Below are 17,986 nucleotides of genomic sequence, written 5' to 3' on the forward strand. Positions count from 1 at the left end.
TCTTTTTTTTTTTTACTCTTCTCTTATTAGGATCCCCAATGTGATGAAAATGCCAGGAGCAAAGAAGTAGCTTTTTAAATTTCTTGATGCCCAGACCCTTTGGGCTCAGGCAGAGTGTGTGGGTGCCCACATGATAGGATTCGACGAGTACTTGAAATCCTTCTTGCCCTAAGTATCCTTCCTTGCATCCTGAAAAATCCTTCAATTCAAAGTCAATTATTTAATTAAGATGCTGTGCTTCTCAAAGAACCCTTTAAAATACGAATACCCCAGTAAAGCGGATATTATGATCCATTAACCTTTTTGCCTAAATTTATTTCTCCAAGTGGCTTTAATCACTTAACAGAACCCTGAAAGAAGGGGCGGAAGGACACAGACGTTGCTGGGCCGATGGGGAGGTGGGCATGTGGATGTTGGGCTCCTTTGGGGGGCACATGGCAAACCCAGTGCTTCAGGCACATTATACAGCAGGAAGAATTTGCATGTTAGACATCTGGGGGCATATCTTTAAAAGCGACATTAAAAGGTAAACACGGGAAGTGCTCCTGTCACCACTCTTGTGTAGAAAAAGACCCTTTTTCTTTTAGTATAGCTATGATGGCTAAAGCTAAAACAAACCAATACAAAGATCAGGGACAAATGTGGGTGATTCCCTTATTCTAAGACAATTACCATGTGGTCACAGATTGGCAGAGCCAGCATGGATCATCCGTTAGAGGTCTGAGGGCCCCATCTCCTTGACCTCCACTTGTCTTGGCTACTTGACCCAGAACGATCAGGGTTGAGCCCTGGACACTCTCTTCCTACTCACTTCTGTCAATTTCATTCTTTGTGGCCTTTAGAGGCTGGAGGCAGAGTTTCATTTTTTCCTGACCAGGATACTGTATTTATTCAATCGCCCCTGTTTAGGGAAAAAGAGTGGGAAAGAAATACCACAATATAGATTGCAAGGTATCAGTTGGCGATATCAGTTGTAAGATCTACCTCAATTTCAGAGTTTTAAAGTGGAAAATAATGTGCATCTCAGCGTTAAGGAAGCACAGTAATAAGTTGAACAGCAGAAGGAAGCGGGTTGGTGGCTGTTACTGGGTAGATGAAATCTTTTGGATTTAGGAGCCTTCACATAATCATAGAGAAGACAGGTATAGAAAAGCTCCCCTACCTCCCCGGTATAGCAGCCAGATTGCTCAGGGAAGGTTCACAAAAGAAAAACCCCTACACAACTGTGCCTGGGTGACATCAGATTTCTGGAATGCAGAGGCTCATGCCTTTAGGGGCTAGTGCAGAGCCTGCAAATCAAAGCCTGAATTAGGAAGCTTCAAAGCTGGGAGCCCAACATCACCACTAACTACCCAAGAGGAGAGGCAGAGAGACCCCTCCTCTCCCAGGGCACACAGGCCCGCTCGGCTTGGCAGCATCTCAGCTCCTCCAGGCTGGCTCCCTGACAGTCCCTGAATATTCAGTTGGTGTTACTAAGTGAATCCATTCCATCTTAATCATCTATTTGGGGACACTGCATACTGCATTGCTCATGATTTCTATGGTGTTTTTTGCTCTCATTTGTAAATAGCTTTCAGAAACCTGAAATGAAATTGCATTTACTCTTCATTTTCCTCCATCAGTCTGAGTCAGCTTCACTTGGAATCAGCTGTACCTTCTGGCCCTTTTAAGCAACCCTTATTTCCACGAGGGAGAAAAATGATCACTCTGCAGGATACTGTGCAACGTAAGGGGATGGCGCGGGAAGGCAAGAGTGAGGCCACTGTCCCCACACTACTCAAATGAGCTCATTTCCGCCATTCCTTTCAGCTAAGAGAATGTGCACCAGCTCAGTCGCCTCAGATTAAAATGTGTAAGTGTAATTTCCTTGCACACATTTTAATCTGGTTAGCATTCAGCCTGTGGAAGGCCCCATTCCTTCCCCTGCTCTCTGATAGCTTCCCTGTCTAAATTGTGTCCTCTCTTGTAGAACTCAGGTGCTCATATTAGCCTTGCACAATTTTAGCTGAGAACAGAGGGAAGGAAATCACCAAGGTAACATTGTCTGCCCACACTGCAGTTTGTGTGTGTTTTAACAGAAATAAGAAGCAGATAGACTGTTCCTCCTTAGTGTCTGTAATAGGCTAAAGTTTCCCAAGATTCTGTGTTTTTCTTAGGCAAATATGAAATTTAACCTGAGCCACAAAGGAGGGAGGCATTCATTGGTTGTGAAGGACCTAGGAGGGACAGACTGCAAAGCGGTGTTACCCAACAGGAGCGGTGCAAAGTCAACACAAGTGCTTTCTTTCCTGTGGCCCCGGGTATATGTGAATGTAAAGTTTAGGCAGAGTGGTTTTTAGAGCACATTGATGTACTCACAACCACATTCCTCACTGATCCACCCTTTCTAGAATGTAGATGGCATCTTATCTGCCATGCTCACCACGACGCCTTCAGAACTGAGAACAGTACACGCATATAGAGGGGCTCAACGAAGACTTTATGAATGAATTGTATTCATTAATGTGCTCTAAGCACAATCCTATGGGGCAGGTGTTACTAGTGCACTTTACAAATAAGAAATCTGAGCAGTCTTTGTGTAAAGGATTGGTCTTTTCACAGGAGACGAGGGATCAGTTAGATCTAGCACATTTTAGAGGGATTTTATGGAAGCTGAACTACACATAAAAAGGGCAGTTTAAAAATCAGTATGTTGTTTCCCACTCTCTGTTTGCCAGTATTCTGAGGAAGAATCCAAATAAGTTCTGCCTTTATGCAATTTGAAATGAAGAGATGTGTTTTATTAACCTGTTAACCATGGGTGACATCTTATTATAATAGTAATTTTTATTTCCATCATCAGTGTTCTCACAGCAGCATCCCTGTTCACTCACATCTATTTTGTATTAACATTGCAGACCCAGTGTTTTTCATATCAGAGTGTGTATTTAGAAACCAGGCAGGCATTAAGGCAGGGTGTTGCTACTGCCTTACAGTAAGGTAAATTATAAAATTTTAGAAAATCAAATATTTGTGTCTGGGCTCACTAATTATTGTTTTCTTTCTTATCTGAATGATCTGCATAAATGACCATTAGGACGCATAAATCAAGATCAATGCAACATTAACTTGGCTAAGGCACAGTAGTGTTGAATTGAGTAGCTAATGTGGTGAACTAACAGGAAATGTGTGAGAAGTCATCCAGATACAATGAGGTCATTCCCAACCCTTACTCTCATCTCCCAGATGCTTAAAATTGTAGCTTAATGTTTTTATTTTTCTTGTGTGGAAGAGGAACGGATGACACAAAAACCTATCAACCTAAATTGTTGGGTAAATGTGAAGTTCAGTTAAGACTCATTGGGTCAGATTCCAAATAATAAAATGATCATCAGTGCCCTTGAAGTAGAGATCACAGTGGGATGGAGTGAAATTAGTTTCCCAATTAGGCAGCATTCTCGGGGCTGCGGAGCTGTGCTGATGTACACACCTTTGACTATACACGCCCCCTACTCACACGTATGCACATAGCAAGAAGGTAGTGGTATCGTTGCACTAATATTTGCACCTGCAATTTTCTGGACTGATATTAATAAAACATAGACATTTGCTTATCCCAAAGGCTGTGACTGAGATCACATTTTTTTTGCTTTTAAGTTGTTTTATGTTTTTTAACATTTATACAATGAACAGGAATTATATTTGTGATTGAAAAGCAAAGTGACGTATTTTAAACATTTTAAAGGGTAATATTTGTATTTCTTAGCTATTAATTATCTCAGTAAATCATAGTTTTCATTGATAATCCAAGAGGCACAGTGCTAACAGAAGGAACCGTGTAAACTCCCAACTCTTTACAAGCTAACTGTATTTTTATAAAAGTTAATCATTTATATTTTATATACTTAAGACTTCAGGCTATTACATACTTTTTAGTGGTTAAAATTGAAGGATAATTTATATACTGAAATATGCTGATTTAAAAAATATAATTTGATCCATTTAAAAAATGTAGAGCCCCCCCCCCCCGCCATGTAATGTACAGCCTGCTATAGTTTGAATAAGTCCACCAAATTTCATGTGTTGGAAACGTAATCCCTAATGTGGCAGTATTGAGAGGTGGGGCCTTTAAGAGATGATTGAATCATCAGAGCTCTGCCCTCATGAATGGATCAAGCTATTCATGTATTAATGGATTAATGGGTCATTATGGGAGTGGGACTCATGGCTTTGTAAGAAGAAGAGAGACCTGGGCTAGCATGTTAGCATGCTCAGCCCCACTGCTCGGTGATACCCTGCACCACCTCAGGACTTCAGAGAGTCCACACCACCAAGGAGGCTCCTACTAGATGTGGCTCCTTGACCTCATACTTCTCAGCTTTCATAACTGTAAGAAATTCCTTTTCTTTATAAATTACTCAGTTTCAGATGTTCTATTATAAGCAACAGAAAATGGACTAAAACACATCCTTATCAAGATATAGGCATTTCCAACTCCTTATCACCTTTGTGACCCTTCTCAGATAATCACAAACACCTCTCCAAGCAACCACTGATCATATTTCTATTCTCATAGAGTAAATGTGCCAGCTCTAAAATGTCATATTGATGGAATCACGCATGGCATATGTATGTACCCTTTTAAGTTTGACTTTTCTCACTCAGCATAATGAGTTGAAATTTATCCACAAAGAAAGAAAATGCATCTTTATAGAAGTTAGTGAGACTTCCTCAGAAGCGGACCAAGGAAGCCATTTTTAGAAATCAAATATTGAATAAGGAGATTTTCTTCACAACCTCTGTTGGGAAGACCCACATAGCTGGGGTCTGGAGGATCCACTTCTAAGACCTTTTCACTCACATGTCTGGCCCCTGCCCTGGGATGGCTGAAGATGAGTTTAGCTGGGACTCTGAGACTTAATCAGCTACATGTGACCTCTGTATATGGACTTCTCAAAGCATGGAACTCAGGCCCAAGAGGGAATGTTTTGAGAGAGGCCCTCATGAGAAAGAGCATTCCAACTCAGTCAGGCAGAAGTGGCATACCCTTTTATGACTGAGCCTCATGAGGCTCACACGGATCACCTCCATATGACTCTGCTAATCAAAGCAATCATACAGCCACTCAGATTCAAGGGGAAGGGATATAGACTCTAACTGTCAATGAGAAGACTGCCAAAGAAGTTGCAGCAATTTTCTGGCAGCTTCTATGGATAATGAACGCATGGATTGTGTGTCAGAATTAGGTTATCTACTACCTACTTAGGACAAGTTTAAAGGAGAAAAAGTTGAAATATATGGTTTTTGCATGATCGATTAGAATAGTTTAAGTGGGAATAAAAAGAAATTCTATGCACAGGGAACTGACTAAAGTAAAGCTTCTGCCATGTCAAAAATGGAGGTGTTGACTGGGCGCAGTGGCTCATGCCTGTAGTCCCAGCACTTTGGGGGCCAAGGAGGGTGGATCACTTGAGGTCAAGAGTTCGAGACCAGCCTGGCCAACATGGTGAAACCCCGTCTCTACTAAAAATACCCAAATTAGCTGGGCATGGTGGTGGGCGCCTATAGTCTCAGCTACTTAGGAGACTGAGGAACGAGAATTGCTTGAACTTGGGAGGCGGAGATTGTGGTGAGCCAAGATTGTACCACTGCACTCCAGCCTGGGTGACAGAGCAAGACTTTGTCTTGGGAGGAAAAAAATGGAGGTGGTGAGTGAAGAGTGTCACAGTGCAGCAGGAGAGAAGCAGAAGGAGAGAAGCAGCAGGAGAGAAGCAGTGTCACAGAGCAGTAGGAGAGAAGCAGGAGAGAAACAGAAAAAGACCATTAAGGAATCATGGATTGGTGATCAGTTTCATACATTGAACAGTAACAGTATGAGTGTCTACTTGAGGAGAGTGATTTCCCCATGGTGCTAATTATGGCTGTATCTCTTACTGCAAAACTGTACAACAGAGGTTAGTGAGAGGAGGACTGTTGATAGGAGACTGGCCAAATATAAAGGTTTCTTGGAGATACAGCAAGTGCTGATCTATTTATCAGATTTGTAGTAGGCAGAAGAATCCCTCAACCACCCCAGCCCCCAAGATGTCTATCTCCTAATCACTGGAACCTATGAATATATTAGATTGCATGACTAAGGGGAATTAAGGCTGCAGATGGAATTGAGTTCTGTACTGGGTTGAATAGTATCTCCCTCCAGATTTGTGTCCACCTGAAACCACCTGCATGTGGCCTTATTTGAAAATAGGGCCTTTGTAGATGTAAACATGGCAAGAGGAGGTCATACTGGGCTAGGTTAAGTCCTGAATCCAATATGACTGATATTCCTATAAGAAGAGAATTCGGATGTAGAAACACATGCAAACAGAGAGTTCTATGTGCAGATGGAGACATAGATTAGAGGGATGCTTCTACAAGCAAAGAATGCCAAAAATTGCTGGCAGCCACTAGAACTTGGAAAGAGGCATTAAAGAATGCTCCCCTAGGGTGTTCAGAGAGCGCCTGGGCCTGCCAACACCTTGATTTTAAACTTCTAGCCTTCTATAAAAGAAATTTTAAAAAATAAACTTCTAGCCTTAGAACAGTGAAAGAATGCATTTCTGTTGTTTAAAGCTGCCACATTTGTGGTAATTTGTATGGCTGTTCTTAGAGACAAATACAGTTTTGAGGCAGTCCACTGTAAGGACAAGGGACCCCGTAAGTAGAAGAAGGAACTGAAAGAAAGAATCAGAGATGGCGGAGTGAAAAGGACTCAGTTCCATATTACTGGCCTTGAAGATGGAAGAAGGGGCCATGAGCCAACAAATGCGTGTGGCCTCTAAAAAGCAAGGAAATAGATTTTCCCCTAGAGCCTTCAGAGAGAACACAGCCCCGCCAATGCTTGATCTTGCCCACTTGATGTCAGACTTCTGACCACAAGAACTGTAAGAATGGATGTGTTGGTACTTTGTTTACATCAGCAACAAGTGACTAACACGAGGTTAGTTGATATTGGAGAGAAGGGTGAGTCAGACTCTGTTACAAGCTGAATTATGTCTGCAAAATTTTCCTTTGTTGAAATCCTAACCCCCAGTACCTCAGAAACTTGACTATTATGTGGAGATAGGACTTTTCAGGAGGTCATTAAGATAAAACGAGGTCACATGGGTGGGCCCTAGTCCAATATGACTGGCGTCCTGTTAGAATTAGAGATTAGGATACAGACACACACAGGGAAAAGACCATGTGAAGACAGAAGGAAAAGGCAGCCACCTGCAAGCTAAGGAGAGAGGCCTCAGGAGAAACCAACCCTACTGACACCTTGATCTCAGATTTGTAGCCACTGCAGTGGTGAGGAATCATACTTCCGTTGTTTAAGCCACCCAGTCGGTGGTACTTGGTTGGACATCACCAGCAAACTAATATAGGCCCCAAATTCTTCACTTTTCTCACTTTCTAGATTAAGGCTCTAAGACTCAAAGTAGAAAAAATAAATGGCTCAAGTCACATAGTGGCATTGCCAAGACTGAAATGTGCATGACTTGATAGTGGCATAGAGGACTAATGAGTACTCTGGGGTTCTCTGTAGAGTTTTCACTGAGGTTTTGGTGATGTGGCTGCCTGTTTTTTAATTCCTTCACATCCGAACGTTCAGAACACATTGTTTACATTTGTTGTCCTGCCGAGTTGAATGAAAGGCAACTCATTAAAAAAAGAAACTAAAATGGGTAAGTGGTCCAAAATTGGAACCTGAAAAAGAAAATATTCATGGACCGTAAGTCAGGTGTGATTTTCTGTAAGATTGCACTTTATGGTAGATTCCACTGAAAGAATATACCTCTCACATACATTCTTAATCTGCTTTTCAAAATTCCTTTTACTCAGGAGGACTGGATGCAGGAGGATGAGCCAATTAATGGCTAAACATGGCTGTACAATATGGTAACTCAATGTAACTCAACATAACTCAACGTAATTGCTTTGTGTAGTTAACTTGCTAGTTAAGGCCATCATTCCCAAGAAATCTGTACAGGCGGACTGGACCGGAAATCATTTCCCTACCTATCCTGTCATCCTGACACGCTGCAAGGCATGTATATATTTACATAGTTAATCCAGTTGCAAATGGAAATTAATAATAGATATTACTATATCAATTACTCCATTGCAAATTAATGTAGATTTTTTTTCCTGCTTAATTTATTCAAATCAAATACCCTCAGCCTCAGGTCTTCCAAGACGATAATGTGGGCTACTTTCCATCCTGGATATAAGAGAGTAATCTAAGCAGACTGTAAATTATTTAAACTGGTCACCCTGCTCTAATACATTCTAAGTAGTTCTTGAAATCATTAATGAGGGCATCAGATCCTGCAGTCTGAGTGGCAAATTTAAAAAAAGAAATCTATGCTGGCTTTAATTACTTTTAAAAGAATAGAATCAGATCCTGATCTTATTAAAATCAAGTCATAGGCACTTAATAACCTGGAGCAAGAAAAGAGATTGAGTTTTGTACTACCCAAAGTTCCAAAACTTCAGCCCATAACATATAGGCCCATGTACTGTCTGTGGTGCCTCCTTACTTCCTGAAACTTTTTATACATTATTTCTGCAGATAACAACGTTGGAGGTAGGTGTTGTTATCCCTGCTTTACAGATGAGGAAACTCATTCAGAGATTCAAATAACTTGCTCAGCTTATACGTCTCTGAACTGAGATTCATTCTGTGGTCTATTTGATGCCAAAGCCCATGCACTTTCTACTGTATCATGGTTTACCAAGCACTTTCAAAAATATTTTACTTGATATGCCAGAAGCCCTATGAGGTAATTTTCTTTCTTATGGGTGAGAAAGCTGAGCGTTCTAAAAACTGACTACAAATAATACAGTAGGAAATGGCCTTGGAACACTTTCTTCTCTACCTCAAGCATGCATATGCACACGCATGCACACACAGAGTGTTACCCCGCATCCCAGCCTTGCCTTGCTTCACGGCAAGGAGTAAACTAACTGGGTAGCCTGTGGCGAGGAAGAGGGTGGGAACCATCTAGTACTTCACCTCCAAGGGCCATCTATTTGTGAATCCTTTTCATAGTGAAGGATATGCCAGAGATACCATTTACTTTTCATTACTTCATAGAGAAAGTACATGTGTGTTGAAGTCTTAGACTTCAGAGCTTTCTTTCTCTTTACTTATGCTGTTCATTGTCCCTGGGTTAGAGGGCTGGAGTTAGAGCTGCCAAATAAAATGCAGGCAACCCAGTTAAATTTGATTTTCAGATAAACAGTGAATACTTTTTAAGTATCAATATATCTTAAACATTGCTTAAGATGTACTTATACTAAAAAAAAGTTAGTTATCTGAAATTCAAATTTAATTGGGTGGCCCATATTTTTATTGGCTAAATCTAGCAGCCCCACCTGGCATGGAAGTAGAAATCTGTTAGAGGAGGGAGATCATGTGACTCAGTGGTCTGAGAAGTTGCTAGACCACAGATCACGATGTCAGAAACGCTGCTTGTTTTTTTTTTTTTTGGAACACATCAGAATTTATAAAACTTTATACTGTAAACAATATCAACAAGAAGGTTAATAGAGAACAACAGGATAGGAGAACATGTTTATAAATAATATGTATGATAAAGGAGTTGTGTCTAGAACTCTTACAACTCAATAATAAAAATATGAATACCCCCATTAAAAATAAGCAAAGGATTTGAGTCTTTTCAATCAACAAAGAACATTTGCAAATAGACAGTAGGCACAAGAGAAGATGTACAACACCATTAGGGAAATGCATATCAAAGCCACAGTGATCTACAGGAACAACGGAGAAGCAATAAAATATAAAACAAAACAAACAAAACCCCACAGTGAGATAACACACCAAATCCGCCAGGATGGCTATGAAAAAAAAGACAGTAACAAGTGTTGGCGAGAATGTGTAGGGATCCTTATATATTGCTGGTGGTGCTGTAGAGTGGTACGATCTCTTTGCAAAACATTTTGGTAGTTCCTTAAAAGGGCTAACATAAAATTGTCATACGACTTAGCAATTCCTATCCTAGGTATATACTCAACTGAAAACATGTTTCCATGCAAAAAAGTACCCACAAATGTTCATAGTATCATTATTCATTATAGTCAAAAAAGAGAAACAACTCACATATTCAACAACTTATTAATGGATACATAAAATCTGGCATATTTATATAATGAACTATTAGCCATAAAAAGGAATGAAGTACTGATACCTGCTACAAATCAGAATGAACCTTGAAAACATTATGCTAAGTTAAAGAATTCATGCAAAAGGCAACAAAGTATATAATTTCATTTATATGAAATCTCCACAATAGGTAATCCATAGAGACAGAAAGTAGATTAGGCCAGGCGAGGTGGCTCAAGCCTGTAATCCCAGCACTTTGGGAGGCCAAGGTCAGGAGATCGAGACCATCCTGGCTAACACGATGAAACCCCATCTCTACTAAAAATACAAAAAATTAGCCAGGTGTGGTGGCGGGTGCCTGTAGTACCAGTTAGTTGGGAGGCTGAGGCAGGAGAAAGGCATGAACCCAGGAGGTGGAGCTTGCAATGAGCCGAGATCATGCCACTGCACTCCAGCCTGGGCGACAGAGAGTGACTCCATCTCAACTACAAAAAAAGGTAGATCAGTGGTTGCCAGGCCTGGGAGAAAGGGACAATGGCTAAATTGAACAATTTGAGCATCAAAATCAATAATAATTTCAACATATCAAAATGTATTTAATATATAAAAAAAGATGACACTGAAATAATACTAGAAAAAGATACTTTAAAAGTAGGAGATTGTAGTGATGGTTACACATTTCTGTAATTCAGTAAACAATATGGAATGACGTATTTTAAATGGGTAAGATGCATGGGATGTGAATCAAATCTCAATAAAGTTATACAAAATAAGCCAATGTGCACCCATGTGAGTAAATAATGGCTTTGTCCTTAAAAAATAGTAAGAGAGGCCAGGTGCAGTGGCTCACACCTGTAATCCCAACACTTTGGAATGCTGAGGTGGGAGGACTGCTTGAGCCTACAAGTTTGAGACAAGCCTGGGCAACATAGCCAGACCCTGTCTCTAAAAAAAAAAAAAAAAAAAAAAAAAAAAATTAGCTGGACATGATGTCACATGCCTGTAATCCCAGATACTTTGGAGGCTGAGTTGGGAGGATTGCTTGAGCCCAGAAGGTCAAGGCTGCGTTGGGCCATGATTGTACCATTACTCTCCAGCCTGGTTGACAGAGTGAGACCGTATCTTAAAAAAAGAAAACAAAAAGGAGGAGAAAAGAAAAGAAACTGATTTGTCAACACTGAAGTTTACCAGGGCACTCATTAAATAAACAAATAAATAAGTGAATAGATGTGTGTGAGGACACAGTGTTCCTGCCCTTTGGAGGAAACAGCAATGAGGTGCCATCTTAAAAGCAGAAAGCAGCCCTTGCCAGACAACCAGACCTCGTGTTGCCTTGATCTTAGACTTCCCAGTTCCAGAACTGTGAAAAAATAAATTTCTGTTCTTTATAAATTACCTAACTACAGATTTTGTTATAGCAGCATACCATACACAGACCAAGTGGAAAAACCACAATCCGGATGCTAGGATGTTTATTGCTGCAGATTTATCATTTCGTCTAGTCTGGTTCAGTTAGAGATAGGAAATACATATTTTTTTAAAGGGAGAAAATTATTGGCTAACAGTAATATTTTAAATTCAGATTTTAGATTACAGATCTCAATCTTGAAGACTAGGTTTTTACTAAACTACTTTTATTTTATACTGTATATATATATAAAGTATAAATATTATATAAATTATATATATTATGCTTTAAGTTCTGGGATACATGTGCAGAATGTGAAGGTTTTTTACATAGGTATACATGTGCCATGGTGGTTTGCTGTACCCATCAACCCATTATCTAGGTTTTAAGCCCCACATGCATTATTAGTATTTCTCCTAATGCTATGCCTCCCCTTGCTCCCCAGCCCCCGACAGGCCCTGGTGTGTGATGTTCCCCTCCCTATATCAATGGGTTCTCATTGTTTGACTGCCACTTATGAGTGAGAACATGTGGTGTTTGTATTTCTGTTCCTGTGTTAGTTTGCTGAAAATGATGATTTCCAGCTTCATCCATGTCCCTGCAAAGGGTGTGAACTCGTTCTTTTTTATGGCTACATAGTATTCGATAGGGTGTATGTGCCACATTTTCTTTATTCAGTCTATTATTGATGGGCATTTGGGTTGGTTCCAAGTCTTTGCTATTGTGAATAGTTCTGCAATAAACATACATGTGCATGTGTCTTTATAGTAGAATGATTTATAATCCTTTGGGTATATACCCAGTAATGGGGTTGCTGGGTCAAATGCTATTTCTGGTTCCAGATCCTTGAGGAATCGCCATACTGCTTTCCATGATGGTTGAACTAATTTACACTCCCACCAACAGTGTAAAAGCATTCCTGTTTCTCTATATCCTCTCCAGCATCTGTTGTTTCCTGACTTTTTAATGGCTGTCATTCCAACTAGCCTGAGATGGTATCTCATTGTGGTTTTGATTTGATTGAGCTTTTTTTTTCATATGTTGGCCACATAAATGTCTTCTTTTGAGAAGTGTCTGTTCATATCCTTTGCCCACTTTTTGATGGGGTTGTTTTTTCTTGTAAATTTGTTTAAGTTCTTTGTAGATTCTGGATATTAGCCCTGTGTCAGATGGATAGATTGCAAACATTTTCTCCTGTTCTGTAGGTTGCCTGTTCACTCTGATGATAGTTTCTTTTGCTGTGCAGAACTCTTTAGCTTAATTAGATCCCATTTGTCAATTTTGGTTTTTGTTGCAATTGTTTTTGGTGTTTTAGTCATGAAGTGTTTGCCCATGTCTGTGTCCTGAACGGTATTGCCTAGGTTTTCTTCTAGGATTTTTATGGTTTTAGGTCTTACGTTTAAGTTCTTAATCCATCTTCAGTTAATTTTTCTATAAGGTGTAAGGAAGGGGTCCAGTTTCAGTTTTCTGCATATGACTAGCCAATTTTCCCAGCACCATTTATTAAATAGGGAATCCTTTCCTCATTGCTTGTTTTTGTCAGGTTTGTCAAAGATCAGATGGTTGTAGATGTGTGGTGTTATTTTTGAGACCTCTGTTCTGTTGCATTGGTCTATATCTCTGTTTTGGTACCAGTAGCATGCTGTTTTGGTTGCTGAAACCTTGTAGTATAGTTTGAAGTCAGGTAGCATGATGCCTCCAGCTTTATTCTTTTGGCTTACGATTGTCTCGGCAATGCGGGCTCTTTTTTGGTTCCATATGAACTTTAAAGTAGTTTTCTCCCAATTCTGTGAAGAAAGAGTAGCTTGATAGGGATGGCATTGAATCTATAAATTACCTTGGGCAGTATGGCCATTTTCAATATATTGATTCTTCCTATCCATAAGCATGGAATGTTCTTCCATTCTTTGGTGTCCTCTTTTATTTCATTGAGCAATGGTTTATAGTTCTCCTTGAAGAGGTCCTTCACATCCCTTGTAAGTTGTATTCCTAGGTATTTTATTCTCTTTGTAGCAATTGTGAATGGGAGTTCACTCATGATTTGGCTCTGTTTGTCTATTATTTGTGTATAGGAATGCTTGTGATTTTTGCATATTGATTTTGTATCCTGAGACTTTGCTGAAGTTGCTTATCAGCTTAAGGAGTTTTTGGGCTGAGACAATGAGGTTTTATAAATATGCAATTATGTCATCTGCAAACACAGACAATTTGACTTCCTGCCTTCCTGTTTGAATACTCTTTATTTCTTACTCTTACCTGATTGCCCTGGCCAGAACTTCCAACACTATGTTGAATAGGAGTGGTGAGAGAGGGCATAGTATGCCCTTGTCTTGTACCAGTTTTCAGAGGGATTGCTTCCAGCTTTTGCCCATTCAGTATATTGGCTGTGGGTTTGCCATAAGTAGCTTTTATTATTTTGAAATATGTTCAATCACTACCTAATTTATTGAGTGTTTTTAGCCTGAAGCAGTGTTGAATTTTATCAAAGGCCTTTTCTGCATCTATTGAGATAATCATGTGGTTTTTGTCATTGGTTCTGTTTATGTGATGGATTATGTTTTTGACTTGCATATGTTGAATCAGCCTTGTATCCCAGGGATGAACTCAAGTTGATCATGGTGGATAAGCTTTTTGATGTGCTGCTGGATTCTGTTTGCCAGTATTTTATTGAGGATTTTCGCATTGATGTTCATCAGGGATATTGGCCTGAAATTTCCTTTTTTTGTTGTGTCTCTGCCAGGTGTCAGTATCAGGATAATGCTGGCCTCATAAAATGGTTAGGGAGGAGTCTCTCTGTTGCTATTGTTAGGAATAATTTCAGAAGGAATAGTACCAGCTCCGCTTTGTACCTCTGGTAGAATTCGGCTGTGAATTCGTATGGTCCTGGGCTTTTTGTGGTTGGTAGGCTATTAATTACTGCCTCAATTTTGGAGCTTGTTATTGGTCTATTCAGGGATTCGACTTCTTCTTAGTTTAGTCTTGGGAGGGTGTATGTGTCCAGGAATTTATCCATTTCTTCTAGATTTTCTAGTTTATTTGCATAGAGGTGTTTATAGTATTCTCTGATGGTAGTTTGTATTTCTGTGGGATCAGTGGTGATATCCCCTTTATCATTTTCTATTGTGTCTATTTGAGTCTTTTCTCTTTTCTTCTTTATTAGTCTGGCTAGTGGTCTATCTATTTTGTTAATCTTTTCAGAAAACTAGCTCTTGGATTCATTGATTTTTTGAAGGGTTTGTTGTGTCTCCATCACCTTCAGTTCTACTCTGATCTTAGTATTTCTTGTCTTCTGCTGGATTTTGAATTTGTTTGTGCTTGCTTCTCTAGTTCTTTTCATTGTGATGTTAGGGTGTTGATTTTAGACCTTTCCCACTTTCTCCTGTGGGCATTTAGTGCTATAAATTTCCCTCTAAACACCACTTTAGCTGTGTCCCAGAAATTCTGGTACGTTGTGTCTTTGTTCTCATAGTTTTCAAAGAACTTACTTATTTCTGACTTAATATCATTATTTACCCAGTAGTCATTCAGGAGTAGGTTGTTCAGTTTCCATACGCTTGTGCAGTTTTGAGTCAGTTTTTAAATCTTGAGTTCTAATTTGATTGCACTCTGGTCTGAGAGACCGTTATGATTTCCATTCTTTTGCCTTGGCTGAGGAGTGTTTTACTTCCAATTATGTGGTCAATTTTAGAATAAGTGCAATGTGGTGCTGAGAAGAATATATATTCTGTTTATTTGGGGTGAGGAGTTTTGTAGATATGTATTAGATCTGCTTGGTCCAGAGCTGAGTTCAAGTCCTGAATATCCTTGCTAATTTTCTGTCTCGTTGATCTGTCTACTACTGACTGTGGGGTATTAATGTTTCCCACTATTATTGTGTGGAAGTCTAAGTCTCTTTGTAGGTCTCTAAGAACTTGCTTTATGAATCTGGGTGCTCCTGTATTGGGTGCATATATATTTAGGATAGTTAGCTCTTCTTGTTGCATTGATCCCTTTACCATTGTGTACTGCTCTTCTTTGTCTTTTTTGGTCTTTGTCAGTTTAAATCCTATTTTGTCAGAGACTAGGATTGGAATACCTGCTTTTTTGCTGTCCACTTGCTTGGTGAGTATTCCTCCATCCCTTTATTTTGAGCCTATGTATGTCTTTGCATGTGAGATGGGTCTCCTGAATACAGCATACCAATGGGTCTTGACTCTATCCAATTTGCCAGTCTTTGTATTTTAATTGGGGCATTTAGACCATTTACATTTAAGGCTATATATTGTTATGTGTGAATTTGATCGTGTCATCATGATGCTAGCTGGTTATTTTGCAAATTAGTTGCAGTTTATTCACAGTGTCGTTGGCCTTTATATTTTGGTATGTTTTTGCAGTGGTTGGTCCTGGTTTTTCCTTTCCATATTTAGAGCTTCCTTCAGGCATTCTTTTAAGGCAGGCCTGGTGGTGACAGAATCCCTCAGCATTTGCTTGTTTGTAAAGGGTTTTTTTCTCCTTCACTTATGAAGCTTAGTTTTGATATGAAATTCTGGGTTGAAAATTCTTTTCTTTAAGAATGTTGAATATTTGCCCCCACTCTCTTCTGGCTTGTAGGGTTTCTGCAGAGAGATCCACTGTTAGTCTGAAGGGCTTCCCTTTGTAGGTAACCTGACGTTTCTCTCTGGCTGCCCATAACATTTTTTCCTTCATTTCAACCTTGATGAATCTGACAATTATGTCTTGGGATTGCTCTTCTCAAGGAGTATCTTAGTGGTGCTCTCTGTATTTTCTGGATTTGAATATTGTCCTGTCTTGCTAGGTTGGGGAATTCTCCTGAATAATGTCCTGAAGTGTGTTTTCCAACTTGGTTCCATTCTCCCTGTCACTTTCAGGTACACCAATCGCTCGTAGGTTTGGTCTTTTCACATAATCCCATATTTCAGGAGGCACGGGGGTCAGGGACCCACTTGAGGAGGCAGTCTGTCCCTTAGCAGAGCTTGAGCACTGTGCTGGGAGATCCACTGCTCTCTTCAGACCCAGCAGGCAGGAATATTTAAGTCTGCTGAAGCTGCACCCAGAGCCACCCCTTCCCCCAGGTGCTCTGTTCAAAGGAGATGTGAGTTTTATCTATAAGCCCCTGACTGGGACTGCTGCCTTTCTTTCAGAGATGCCTTGTCCAGGGAGGAGGAATCTAGAGAGGCATTCTGGCTACAGTGGCTTTGCCATGCTGCGGTGGGTTCTACCCAGTCCGAACTTCCCAGCGACTTTGTTTACACTGTGAGGGGAAAACGGCCTATTCAAGCCTCAGCAATGGTGAACGCCTCCCCCCCGCCCCCCACCAAGCTTGAGCATGCCAGGTTGACTTCTGACTGCTGTGCTGGTAGCGAGAATTTTAAGCCAGTGGATCTTAGCTGGCTGGGCTCCATGGGGGTGGGACCCGCTGAGCAAGATCACTTGGCTCCCTGACTTCAGCCCCCTTTCCAGAGGAGTGAATGGTTCTGTCTCACTGGGATTCCAGACACCACTGGGGTATGAAAAAAAAATCCTGCAGCTAGCTCAGTGTCTGCCCAAAGGGCTGCCCAGTTTTGTGCTTGAAATCCAGGGAGCTGGTGGTGTAGGCACCCAAGGGAATCTCCTGGTCTGCGGGTTGCAAAAACCATGGGAAAAGCATACTATCTGGGCCAGAATGCACCATTCCTCATGGCACGGTCCCTCATGACACAGTCCCTCATGACACAGTCCCTCATGGCTTCTCCTGGCTAGGGGAGGGAGTTCCCTGACCTCTTGTGCTTCCCGAGTGAGGCAGTGATCCATTCTGCTTCTGCTCACCCTCTGTGGGCTGCACCCACTGTCTAACCAGTCCCAATGAGATGAACTGGGTACCTCAGTTGGAAATGCAGAAATCACCTGCCTTTTGCCTTGGTCTCGCTGGGAGCTGCAGACTGAAGCTGCCCCTATTCAGTCATCTTGGGTCTCCCACCACCATCTTTTTTTCTTTTTTTGAGATGGAGTCCCACTCTGTCATCCAGGCTGGAGTGCAGTGGTGTGATCTCAGCTTATTGCAACCTCTGCCTCCCAGGCTCAAGCGATTCTCCTGCCTCAGCCTCTCTAGCAGCTGGGGTTACAGGCATGTGCCACCACGCCCAACTTAATTTTTGTATTTTTAGAAGAGACAGGATTTCACAGTGTTGGCCAGGCTGGTCTCAAATTCCTAGCCTTGAGTGATCTGTGCACCTTGGCCTTCCAAAGTGCTGGGATTACAGGCATGAGCCATCACACCCAGCCGGGAACCTTCTTGACAACAATAGCCCAACTTAGTATCTGCCATTATTATCTGGCTAATCATATGACTACCCTTGTGCCTTGGATTCTGCTGTAATTCTCAGAAAAAAATAGCAATTATGTTTATATATAACTAAAGAAGAAAAGGAGGATAGAAAGTTTTGGGTAAAAAAGGTGAAAAAAAATCTCAACAA

The 17,986-nt window shown here is 40.7% G+C and overlaps 1 protein-coding gene across 6 annotated transcripts in view; it reads left to right on the plus strand.

The window, feature by feature from the left end:
* Positions 1–17,986, plus strand: part of RFC3 (replication factor C subunit 3) — a 739,896-nt gene that overhangs the window by 205,238 nt on the left and 516,672 nt on the right. Inside the window, exon 9 of one of the 6 annotated variants that reach the window (XM_065533139.2) lies at positions 31–17,986. This exon is cut by the window's right edge and continues 32,721 nt beyond it. The exons of the other annotated variants lie outside the window; for them this stretch is intronic. The gene's annotated coding sequence lies outside the window, so the exon portion shown is untranslated. The remainder of the gene's footprint in view (positions 1–30) is intronic. 6 annotated transcript variants of the gene reach the window in all.

Source organism: Macaca fascicularis, chromosome 17 (assembly GCF_037993035.2).
Source record: "Macaca fascicularis isolate 582-1 chromosome 17, T2T-MFA8v1.1".
In the NCBI taxonomy this organism is placed as follows: domain Eukaryota; kingdom Metazoa; phylum Chordata; class Mammalia; order Primates; family Cercopithecidae; genus Macaca; species Macaca fascicularis.